Genomic DNA, 11,597 nt, shown 5'->3' with positions numbered 1-11,597 from the left:
ATGATCCTCTACATAGAAAACCCTAAAGACTCCACCAGAAAATTACTAGAACTAATCAATGACTATAGTAAAGTTGCAGGATATAAAATCAACACACAGAAATCCCTTGCATTCCTATACACTAATAATGAGAAAACAGAAAGAGAAATTAAGGAAACAATTCCATTCACCATTGCAACGGAAAGAATAAAATTCTTAGGAATATATCTACCTAAAGAAACTAAAGACCTATATATAGAAAACTATAAAACACTGGTGAAAGAAATCAAAGAGGACACTAACAGATGGAGAAATATACCATGTTCATGGATTGGAAGAATCAATATAGTGAAAATGAGCATACTACCCAAAGCAATCTATAGATTCAATGCAATCCCTATCAAGCTACCAACAGCATTCTTCACAGAGCTAGAACAAATAATTTCACAATTTGTATGGAAATACAAAAAACCTTGAATAGCCAAAGCGATCTTGAGAAAGAAGAAGGGAACTGGAGGAATCAACCTACCTGGTTTCAGGCTCTACTACAAAGCCACAGTTATCAAGACAGTATGGTACTGGCACAAAGACAGAAATATAGATCAATGGAACAAAATAGAAAGCCCAGAGATAAATCCACGCACATATGGACACCTTATCTTTGACAAAGGAGGCAAGAATATACAATGGATTAAAGACAATCTCTTTAACAAGTGGTGCTGGGAAATCTGGTCAACCACTTGTAAAAGAATGAAAGTAGAACACTTTCTAACACCATACACAAAAATAAACTCAAAATGGATTAAAGATCTCAACGTAAGACCAGAAACTATAAAACTCCTAGAGGAGAACTTAGGCAAAACACTCTCTGACATAGATCACAGCAGGATCCTCTATGACCCACCTCCCAGAATATTGGAAATAAAAGCAAAAATAAACAAATGGGACCTAATTAACCTTAAAAGCTTCTGCACATCAAAGGAAACTATTAGCAAGGTGAAAAGACAGCCTTCAGAATGGGAGGAGATAATAGCAAATGAAGTAACTGACAGACAACTAATCTTGAGTATATACAAGCAACTCCTACAGCTAAACTTCAGAAAAATAAATGACCCAATCAAAAAATGGGCCAAAGAACTAAATAGACATTTCTCCAAAGAAGACATACAGATGGCTAACAAACACATGAAAAGATGCTCAACATCACTCATTATCAGAGAAATAGAAATCAAAACCACTATGAGGTACCATTTCACACTAGTCAGAATGGCTGCGATCCAAAAGTCTACAAGTAATAAATGCTGGAGAGGGTGTGGAGAAAAGGGAACCCTCTTCCACTGTTGGTGGGAATGCAAACTAGTACAGCCACTATGAACAGTGTGGAGATTCCTTAAAAAACTGGAAATAGAACTGCCTTATGATCCAGCAATCCCACTGCTGGGCATACACACCGAGGAAACCAGAAGGGAAAGAGACACGTGTACCCCACTGTTCATCTCAGCACTGTTTATAATAGCCAGGACATGGAAGCAACCTAGATGCCCATCAGCAGATGCATGGCTAAGAAAGCTGTGGTACATATACACAATGGATATTACTCAGCCATTAAAAAGAATACATTTGAATCAGTTCTAATGAGGTGGATGAAACTGGAGCCTATTATACAGAGTGAAGTAAGCGAGAAAGAAAAACACCAATACAGTATACTAACACATATATATGGAATTTAGAAAGATGGTAACAATAACCCTGTGTACGAGACAGGAAAAGAGACACTGATGTATAGAACAGTCTTATGGACTCTGTGAGAGAGGGAGAGGGTGGGAAGATTTGGGAGAATGGCATTGAAAAATGTAAAATATCATGTATGAAACGCGTTGCCAGTCCAGGTTCGATACACGATACTGGATGCTTGGGGCTGGTGCACTGGGACGACCCAGAGGGATGGAATGGGGAGGGAGGAGGGAGGAGGGTTCAGGATGGGGAACACATGTATACCTGTGGCGGATTCATTTTGATATTTGGCAAAACTAATACAATCATGTAAAGTTTAAAAATAAAATAAAATTAAAAAAATAATTGCATTTATTTGCATTTTGATTTAAGCTATTGAGATATTTCCTGATACATCATGTAATTATAATTAAAAAATAAATAGGAAAAGTGAAAAAATAGGAAGGCAATGGGAAGCTAAAGAATAGAAAGCAATAAGAGTATCATAATCCTTAAATTGCAAACACTATAAATCAAAAATCAGATTTATATTTTTAAGAAATTTCTCCGGTTGTTAGTGGAGAATGGATAGTTTTATTACCCCCATATTTCTGAAAGAACAGAGTTCTCTTTAACAGAAACACATGACATTCTGAGCTTGACAGTCACTTGCCAATGAAACTCCCCTGTTTCATCCAGAGTTTTCTCATGGCATCTTTCACTTCCATATTCCTCAGGGTGCAGATCAAGGGATTTAACATGGGTGTGATGATGGAATCAGACATGGCCATCACCTTGTCTATGGGGTAGGTGGCCACAGGCCTGACATACAAAAACATACAAGGCACAAAAAACATGACGACCACAGTGAGGTGGGAGCCACAGGTGGAGAGGGCTTTAGGCTGCCCTTCAGAGCTTCAGGACTTCCCTGATGGCTCAGAGGGTAAAGTGTCTATCTGCAATGCAGGGGACCCGGGTTTGATCCCTGGGTCGGGAAGATCCCCTGGACAAAGAAATGGCACTCCAGTACCATTGCCTGGAAAATCCCATGGACAGAGGAGCCTGGTAGGCGGGGGGTCCATGGGGTCACAAAGAGTCGAACATGACTGAGTGACTTCACTTTCACTTTCAGAGATGCAGGACTTCAGGGAGCAGAGAATGACCAAATAGGAAGTGATGAGAATGAGGAAGATGGCCAAACACATCATCCAACTGTTGAGAATGACTAAGAGGCCCAGGATGTGGATGTCAGTGCAGGCCAGTTTCAACAGTGGGAACAAATCACACATAAAGTGGTCTTTTGTATTGGGAACCACAGAAGGGTACTTGATACATGAAGTTGTACTATGGCATGGAAAAATCCCCCTACCCAGGCCCCTCCCAGCAAAAGGCAGCATATCTGAGGTCTCATGATTTTCATGTAGTGAAGAGTCTTACAGATGGCCACAGAGAGGTCATAGGCCATCACGGTGAGAAGGATGATGCCCACTCCACCAAAGAAGTGCTCAGTGAAGAGCTGGACCATGCAGCCTTCCTGGGAGATGGTAGTGCTCTCAGAGAGGGAGTCTACGATCAACTTGGGGGCAATGATGGAAGAGATAGTGACATCCAAAAGGGACAAGGAGGTAAGGAAAAAATACATGGGTGATCTCAGACTCTGACTCATAGCCATGGTTACCACAGTGAGGAGGTTTCCCAAAATGGTGGGACACATACATGATTAGAAACCTGGCAGAGAGTATTCTCTGCAGCTCTGGAGACCATGTAATGCTCCAAAGCATGAATTCCATCACACTGTTTTGATGTCCCATGTGTCAGGTGCTGATAGGAGCTCCAGCTAAGAGTTAGAAGACCTGAAAAAGGAGTGCATCATTTATGACTAGTGATTACTTGACTTCAAGTATTTCCAGGATCTCAGGGAACTGATGGGTTTTGTTGTCTGTTTTGTTTTTTGTGTCTTTTTTTTTTTTCATTTATTCATTATCCAGCATTTGCCTGTTCATAACCTGCTAAATAAAGAGCTTAAAAGAGAGCTGCTTCTTTAGTGCTAGGTTCTCCCCGGGCTTTTCCCTTCTCTTTTTAAATGGTGTTTCCATGTGAAATGCATTTCTCCCTTTTACTGTTATTGTTGATTATCAGCACCTACGCACTCCAGGCACTAGAATAACACCATAAGTGACTCTATGTTATTGATGAGGGAACTGATTCTCACAGACTTGAGGCAACATAGCCAAGGTTGTACAGCAAGTGACTGGTGAAGCCAGAATATGAACCATATTTTCTGACTCCAGAATCAGTGCCCTCAAATACCAATATTTCTCCTCTAGTCATTACGTTGTGATTTTATCATTTACCAATCACTGTGCTAAATATATTACAATATACTATATAATCCTGCTTTATCTCTAAATAAATATGAAGTAGCTTATTCTTTCTTTGCTTTTTTCAAATGTTATGAGGATTCTTTAGTAATTAAGTGCTTTACTTATAAATATTAAGTTAGTGAAATACATCTAAAACTATAATCTCTGAATAATATGTTGTTTGTTAATGAAGATCACAAAGCATGATGATACAGCAAAGATCCAGGCCACAATATAATCTACTCAAACTTGAATCAGTCCTAGTCATTCCTTTCAGTTTTCTCTGTTCCCTAAATAGAGTTAAGAATTCTAGAATGATATAGGGACAATTCAATAATTAGTTTTTAGGTTCACTACGCTGCTGGGCAAGGTGCAAAGATACACATTGCCTCATTTAAGCCTCATATGATACCATATGAACTATGTACCATTATTATTCCCATTTTAAAGAAGATAAATTGAAATGTTGGAATGTTAACTCTCTTGCATAAGATTATATAGCCTGCTTGCTATGAAGCTGGCATTTTGATCACACAGCTCAAATTCTTAACCACTGTTTCTACTACGTGAAATGAGAACAGATTTATGTGGTGTTTCAGGAGAGTTGTTGCAACCTAGGGGAAAAAGTTACAATGAAAATATGCTTCCTATTATTGGGATTCTTCAGGGAAGCTGGCTGCCTTATTTTAGGAATTTTGCAAGCAGCATAACTCCAAATTGACATTTGGACTATAATTCTTGGCAAATGATGAAAGATCACTCTGGCTGTACAACAGCAGCTCCACCACTACCCTTTACAGAAAATGCAAAGCGTCCACAGTAGACTATGGAAGTGCCATTTTATACATTCATTAATCTCATCTTCTCCCTCCCAGCCCAAAAGCTGAAATATTTGTTGCAAGTACCCTTGTGAATTATAAGAAACACTGGCTTGGGAGTCAGGAAATGAAAAGTGTGTTTTGTTCCAGGTTGTATCACTAATCTAGCCTATCACTTGAGCATGTTACTGGCACCTCCGAGCCTCAGTCTCCTCATTTTTAGTGTAAGGATGGTCCACTCATGAGAGGCAATGGGAGGGAAACTGTCCTCTTCATATACAAACAGTCACCCTTAATTGTGTTCATTGACTACGCCTCTTGGCAAGATTTCCTTAGAGAGGTGATTTGTTTCATGTTAAAAAAAAAAGGGAAAGAAAAAAAAAAAGCCCCTGCTCTAAATAATATCTAGTACCCCTTTTGTCCTATGAACAGAGCGACTCCTACCTGACATTCAACTCCTGTCATCAGCACCCCTCCCTTCTTTATTCAGTTTCCTCACTTCATTGCTCAATAACTCTAAGTCACTGCCAGTCCATTTACTGCTTCGTACACAACCTCAGCTTCCTCAAGACTCAATTTCTGCACCAGTGCAATTACTAAACAAGAAACCATAGATGCTCTATGCTGCTGCTGCTTTGCTTCAGTCATGTCCGACTCTGTGCGACCCCGTAGATGGCAGCCATATGGGTGTATAGGGGTGTATTGCTTATTACCTGAGGGAAATGTGCAAAGCTTCTGTTTTGGAGTTTCTCCGTCATCACGAACAACCAAATGATGTAAGCATTTTAACTGTGTGGATTTTCTGAAGTAGCAACTGAGTCTTAGAGAACTTAGAGAACTTAGAGAACCTGTGTTAACTTCCTTGCAGTTTCTTGACAGGCATATGAGTAATCCAACGTCCTACTATTGAATCCTATAATTCCCAGCCCCTGAATTCACTTCCTGCATTATAGAGATGTTGTGAAGGTCCAAGGAGGTAATACGCACAGAAAAACTTTTTTCCTGATCACATCCTTATGTTTGTAAGTTCTAGGCTTGCTTACTGTCTTTGTCCGTTCCCTTTTTACCAACTGTTATCAGGTGTCCTACCTGCTACATTTCCCCCAAGTTGCCCTCACCTTCACCAGCCTGAATACTTATTCCACTTACTCATAAAACATTTTTAACATATTTATTTCATAGGGCTTCCCTTGTAGCTTAGCTAATAAAGAATTCACCTGCAATACGGGAGACCCCAGTTTGATTCCTGGGTCCAGAAGTTCCCTTGGAGAAGGGATAGGCTATACACTCCAGTATTTTTGGACTTTCCCGGTGGTTCAGACAGTAAAGAATCTGCCTGAAATGAAGGAGATCTGAATTTGATCCCTGGGTTGGGAAGGTCCCTTAGAGGAGGGCATGACAACCCACTCCAGTGTTCTTGCCTGGAGAATCCCCATGAACAGAGGAGTCTAGCAGGCTATAAGTCCATGGGGTTGCAAAGAGCTGGACATGACTGAGCGACTAAGCACATTTTACTTTATATTATTCCTTCATGCTTATTTTGTATTTTTTCTTATGTCCTTAGGGACATGTTTAAGGACTGTTACTTCTTTCACTTCCTGCAAGTTCTTAAAAAATTAGAAAGATTGTGTTTGTATAAACATAATCCAAGGCATTTTATCAGCTGGAAGGAAGCTGCACTGAACCATGGGGTGCAGGGCATGCTGGTGCCAGCTCATCTCTGGGTTTGAGAACAAATCTGCCATCAGAGTCTGGCAATATTTCTCTGTAAGCCAGACACAACGATGCTTTGTCCTGTCTACATTTGTATTCATAGACATGCTTCAGCCAAAACCAAGAATTAGAGAGTACCTTGACCTTCCTGTCCAGGGTTGCATCACACAACCTATTACCTTCCTGATATTTCCTTTCACAGTGGGTCAGTAAGGAGGTAAAATGAAGACAGAGACAGTTTAAATTAATGCTCTTCTTTTTCTTTGCCTGTCTACTTCCCTCACTTTTCCCTAATTATTTAGGTTGACAGCAAATATTTTAAAAGTTGATCAGATGTGATTCATTTCTTTACATAAAGGCAGGGTTGATAAATTTAAAAATCATTAAAATAAGAATCATTGTGAAAGTAATACATGAAAGAAAATAAAATATCAAAGAAATTGTAAGCCTCAAAGCTAGACCATGGCTAAGAGACAGGATGGGTAGGTCTGTTTCCAGAAGAGGGAACAACGTGGACCAAGGCCCAAAGGTAGAGTGAAGAGACATGTAAATAAAAGAGATCAAGGGTTTTGGCTCACACACACCAGTTCAAGAGTTTATTTCTTCAACACTTTTTAGCTATGTAACTATTTCTTTTGTTGTTTAGTCTCTAAGTCATGTCCAGCCCTTTTGCAATCCCGTGGACTGTAGCCCCCCAGGCTCTTCTGTCCATGGAATTTCCCAGGCAAGAACACTGGAGTGGGTTGCCATTGCCTTGTTCAAGGTATCTTCCTGACCCAAAGATTGAACCTGCATCTCTTGCTTGGCAGGCAGATTGTTTACCACTGAGCCACCAGGGAAGCCCATATAACTATTTTAGCCATGTAATTTATTCTTTACCATGTACATTTATATTTAGAAATGTTGAATTTGCATATTTATACATGCAATCGAACAATATAATTTACAATAGGTACACATATACACTGTACTTTACATTTTAATGAGAAAAATTATCATTGATACCAAGCCATGTCAGTATAGGAAGATTTACCTTATTTCGATTTTCTGCTATTTTAACAAAAGTGCAGTTAAATCTTGTAATTATATGTAATGTATATGCTGTTTATTCAAGAAAGAAACATGTTTACAATGGAATTGAAGAATCAAAGAGTATAAACATTTTAAACTGAATAGATACTCATATATTCTTCTTTCAAAATATTTATTCTCAACCATATTATATCAGAGAGCTTTTTTATTTCTATAACTTATATCCTATGAGAATACATTATATGTTAGGAAATAATTCAGAAAAACTTTCAACAAACATTTAAACCAGTTTCATAGGTAAATGATAGTGAGAATTACTTTGTCAATTCATAAATATACCTGTTTCTAATAACTGTAATAATAATACTTAGCATTTATTATTTATAGAACTTGTCACTTCCTTGAGGTCTCAGACTTAGTGAGTAGTATGGCTTAAATTTAAATTCCAGGAAACCTGACACTGTGGCTTAGTTTTTTTTTCTCAATTCTATTTGGTATATGAATATATACATTCTCCAGGGAACACTGGAGTGCCTAGACGGTTCTGGTGCTTGCACTTGTTTTTTCAATTTTATATGTATTCAGTGAATTCATAGCTTATAGAACTCTGTGAGTATTCAGCTTAATTAGATTTATCACTTAAGGAATTCAAAACAGTCTCTTCATACAAATATCTTCCTAGCTCCTTTCTCTTTTCATAAAACTAAAGACTAGTTAGTAGAGTGCAACTAACTCCAGTAGAAGTTTTCAGAATGAAAGAGACAATAATGCTGCTATTTAAAAAATTAAAGTCTACAATAGCTTATTTGTGTTTATGCAGGGTTCCCCTAAATTTCCTCCATTAACGTCACTAAACCACTAGCATCGCCATCCCTACAGTCATTCCTATATGTAGATCTAATTACAACTAAATGCAGTACTTATGTTTTGACATATAGAGAAATATTAAAATTAGTCTCATTCTTAAAACCATGAATTCAACATATTATTGGCTAAATATATTTTAAGAAAAAAAGGTAGTACTTTTTTTTCCCCTGAACAGAGATTAGAAGCCAAGAATAAGAGAGAAAAGTCTTGGACTGTGGGAAAAAGAAAGAAAGAATGAAAAAAAAAAGAAAAAAGAAATGGAGAGAGAGTGAGAGATACAGATGCAAAGTCACATGGAGAGAGAGGTGAGAAATAGAAAGTGGGCAGAGGAGGGAGGGAGAAGCAGAGAAAGTGAAATTGGAGTAAAGGACATCGAATAAATCCCTAGTAACTATTTCTCAGTACATTATCCACTTCCCTTCTTGCTACCTGAGTGCTGTTTTTTGAAATATATGTTTTAGTTTGTTTAGCAATTTTCATTTCTAAGAGAGATATTCATTTAATTTTTAAGTTTGCTCAAAAGGATACAAAAGCAGATCAAGCAAAATAACTTATTCTAACTCAAGTTAAAACTGAAGTTCCTAAGCTGAAGAATAAATATTGATTAAAGATAAAGAAAAGAGATATTGAGTGTGAATGATTTACGTACTCTACTTGTTCACTGTAATTCATTTAATTAATGATTGTCATATGTTGAAAGTAATTTCTATGCTATATTTCTGTGAAATAACTAAAACTCTACATATGACATACTTAAGTAATAAAGATACTTCTTAGAGCTTAGTTATAAGAGTTGGTCAAAAAAGGAAAATTCTATAAATAAAAATTATAAGGTCATCTGAGATCTAACCTAAGATCTTACAAACTCAAGGTTCATTCACAAGAGGTAACTTTAGGGAGTCCAAGAACCAAGAGAAATTATTCCAAGTTGATTTTTTTTTCCTTTTCTTTTTTCACAGTGAACAAAAGCTGTCTAGGATATAAATGAAGTAAACGTCATCCATATATTACTTCTTGGTCAAATTTGCAAAATTAGAATTTTTATTGCTTTCAAAGAGAGATTTAAAAGAGAAGTCAAATATTTATGTTCATAATGAAGAAACAAACTTTTTTGATTTTCCAGGCAAGGATACTGGAGTGGGTTGTCATTTCCTTCTCCACTTCTGGTTTAACCAAAGGATTTACATTCTCTCTAATTAGGGATGATTGTTACAAGTCAACCAAGTACAGTGCTTACCAAATCATTTAGACCCTTGTTTGCATCCCAGTTGAATGTAGTCTGAGGTCAAAGTAGAAACATTTTTCTTTCAGCTACTTAGAAATTATATTATGAATGTACTGTTCACCTTGGGGAGATGAACCTGGACTATGAGTTCAGTTCCTGTTTGAGCAGCTGTGACATCTAGCTGACCCCTTGAGGCTGATTCTCCTCTGATGGTGGTGTTAATCCCTAATTCAGTGAATTTCCACACACCTACTTTAATAACAGGTATTCCCTGGGGCAAGGACATCAATGGGGCCGATCAGCAATCAGCTGTGCAGGCAGAAATATACATCACAGCATTAAATGTTCAATCATTTGCTCCTGTACTGTCATCTCAATTACAGAATAGACACCCGTGATATCATCTAGCAGAGTCTTATGCAACTTAGCATGCATTCCCCCTCCTCCTTTTGGAACAGGTTTGTCTTTTATTTGATGGTATTAAATAGATATCCTTGAGCAGTTTCACAAAAAAAGTGGAAAGCAAGACTTGGTTCTTTAAAATAATTCTTAAGTATCAAGATTCTCTACTCTGAGATATTCAAACAGACTACATGACCTCCTAGATTTCCAATCAGTTCAGTCGCTCAGTCGTGTCAGAATCTTTTCGACCCCATGAATTGCAGCACACCAGGCCTCCCTGTTGAAAGTTCACTCAAACTCATGTCCATCGAGTCAGTGATGCCATCCAGCCATCTCATCCTCTGTCGTCCCCTTCTCCTCCTGCCCCCAATCACTCCCAGCATGAGGGTCTTTCCCAATGAGTAAACTCTTTGCACAAGGTGGCCAAAGTATTGGAGTTTCAGCTTTAGCATCAGTCCTTCCAATGAACATCCAGGACTGATCTCCTTTAGAATGGACTGGTTGGATCTCCTTGCAGTCCAAGGGACTCTCAAGAGTCTTCTCCAACACCACAGTTCAAAAGCATCAATTCTTTGGTGCTCAGCTTTCTTCACAGTCCAACTCTCACATCCATACATGACCACTGGAAAAACCATAGCCTTGACTAGATGGACCTTTGTTTGCAAAGTAATGTCTCTGCTTTAAATATGCTGTCTAGGTTGGTCATAACTACTCTTCCAAGGAGTAAGCATCTTTTAATTTCATGGCTGCAATCACCATCCGCAGTGATTTTGGAGCCCCCAAAAATAAAGTCTGACACTGTTTCCACTGTTTCCCCATCTATTTCCCATGAAATGATGGGATCAGATGCTGTGATCTTGGTTTTCTGAATGTTGAGCTTTAAGCCAACTTTTTCACTCTCCTCTTTCACTTTCATCAAGAGGCTCTTTACTTACTCTTCACTTTCTGCCATAAGGGTGGTGTCATCTGCATATCTGAGGTTATTGATATTTCTCCCAGCAATCTTGATTCCAGCTTGTGCTTCTTCCAGCCCAGCATTTCTCATGATGTACTCAGTTCAGTTCAGTTCAGTCGCTCAGTCATGTCCGACTCTTCCCAACCCCATGAATTGCAGCATGCCAGGCCTCCCTGTCCATCACCAACTCCTGGAGTTCACTCAGACTCACGTCCATTGAGTCAGTGATGCCATCCAGCCATCTCATCCTCTGTCGTCCCCTTCTCCTCCTGCCCTGAGTCCCTCCCAGCATCAGAGTCTTTTCCAATGAGTCAACTCTTTGCATGAGGTGGCCAAAGTACTGTGTTTCAGCTTCAGCATCATTCCCTCCAAAGAAATCCCAGGGCTGATCTCCTTCAGAATGGACTGGTTGGACCTCCTTGCAGTCCAAGGGACTCTCAAGAGTCTTCTCCAACACCACAGTTCAAAAGCATCAATTCTGCAGCACTCAGCCTTCTTCACAGTCCAACTCTCACATCCATACATGATCA

General features: G+C 38.7%; 1 pseudogene; it reads right to left on the bottom strand.

Annotated features, from left to right (window-relative positions):
- Nucleotides 1–2,357: 2,357 nt before the first annotated feature.
- LOC129628686 (olfactory receptor 4C6-like) lies at nucleotides 2,358–3,503 on the bottom strand (annotated as a pseudogene).
- Between the last annotated feature and the right edge of the window lie 8,094 nt (nucleotides 3,504–11,597).

The sequence above is a fragment of the Bubalus kerabau genome, chromosome 15, assembly GCF_029407905.1.
Source record: "Bubalus kerabau isolate K-KA32 ecotype Philippines breed swamp buffalo chromosome 15, PCC_UOA_SB_1v2, whole genome shotgun sequence".
Classification (NCBI taxonomy): Eukaryota; Metazoa; Chordata; class Mammalia; order Artiodactyla; family Bovidae; genus Bubalus; species Bubalus kerabau.
This window is presented reverse-complemented; position numbering and strand designations above follow the sequence as displayed.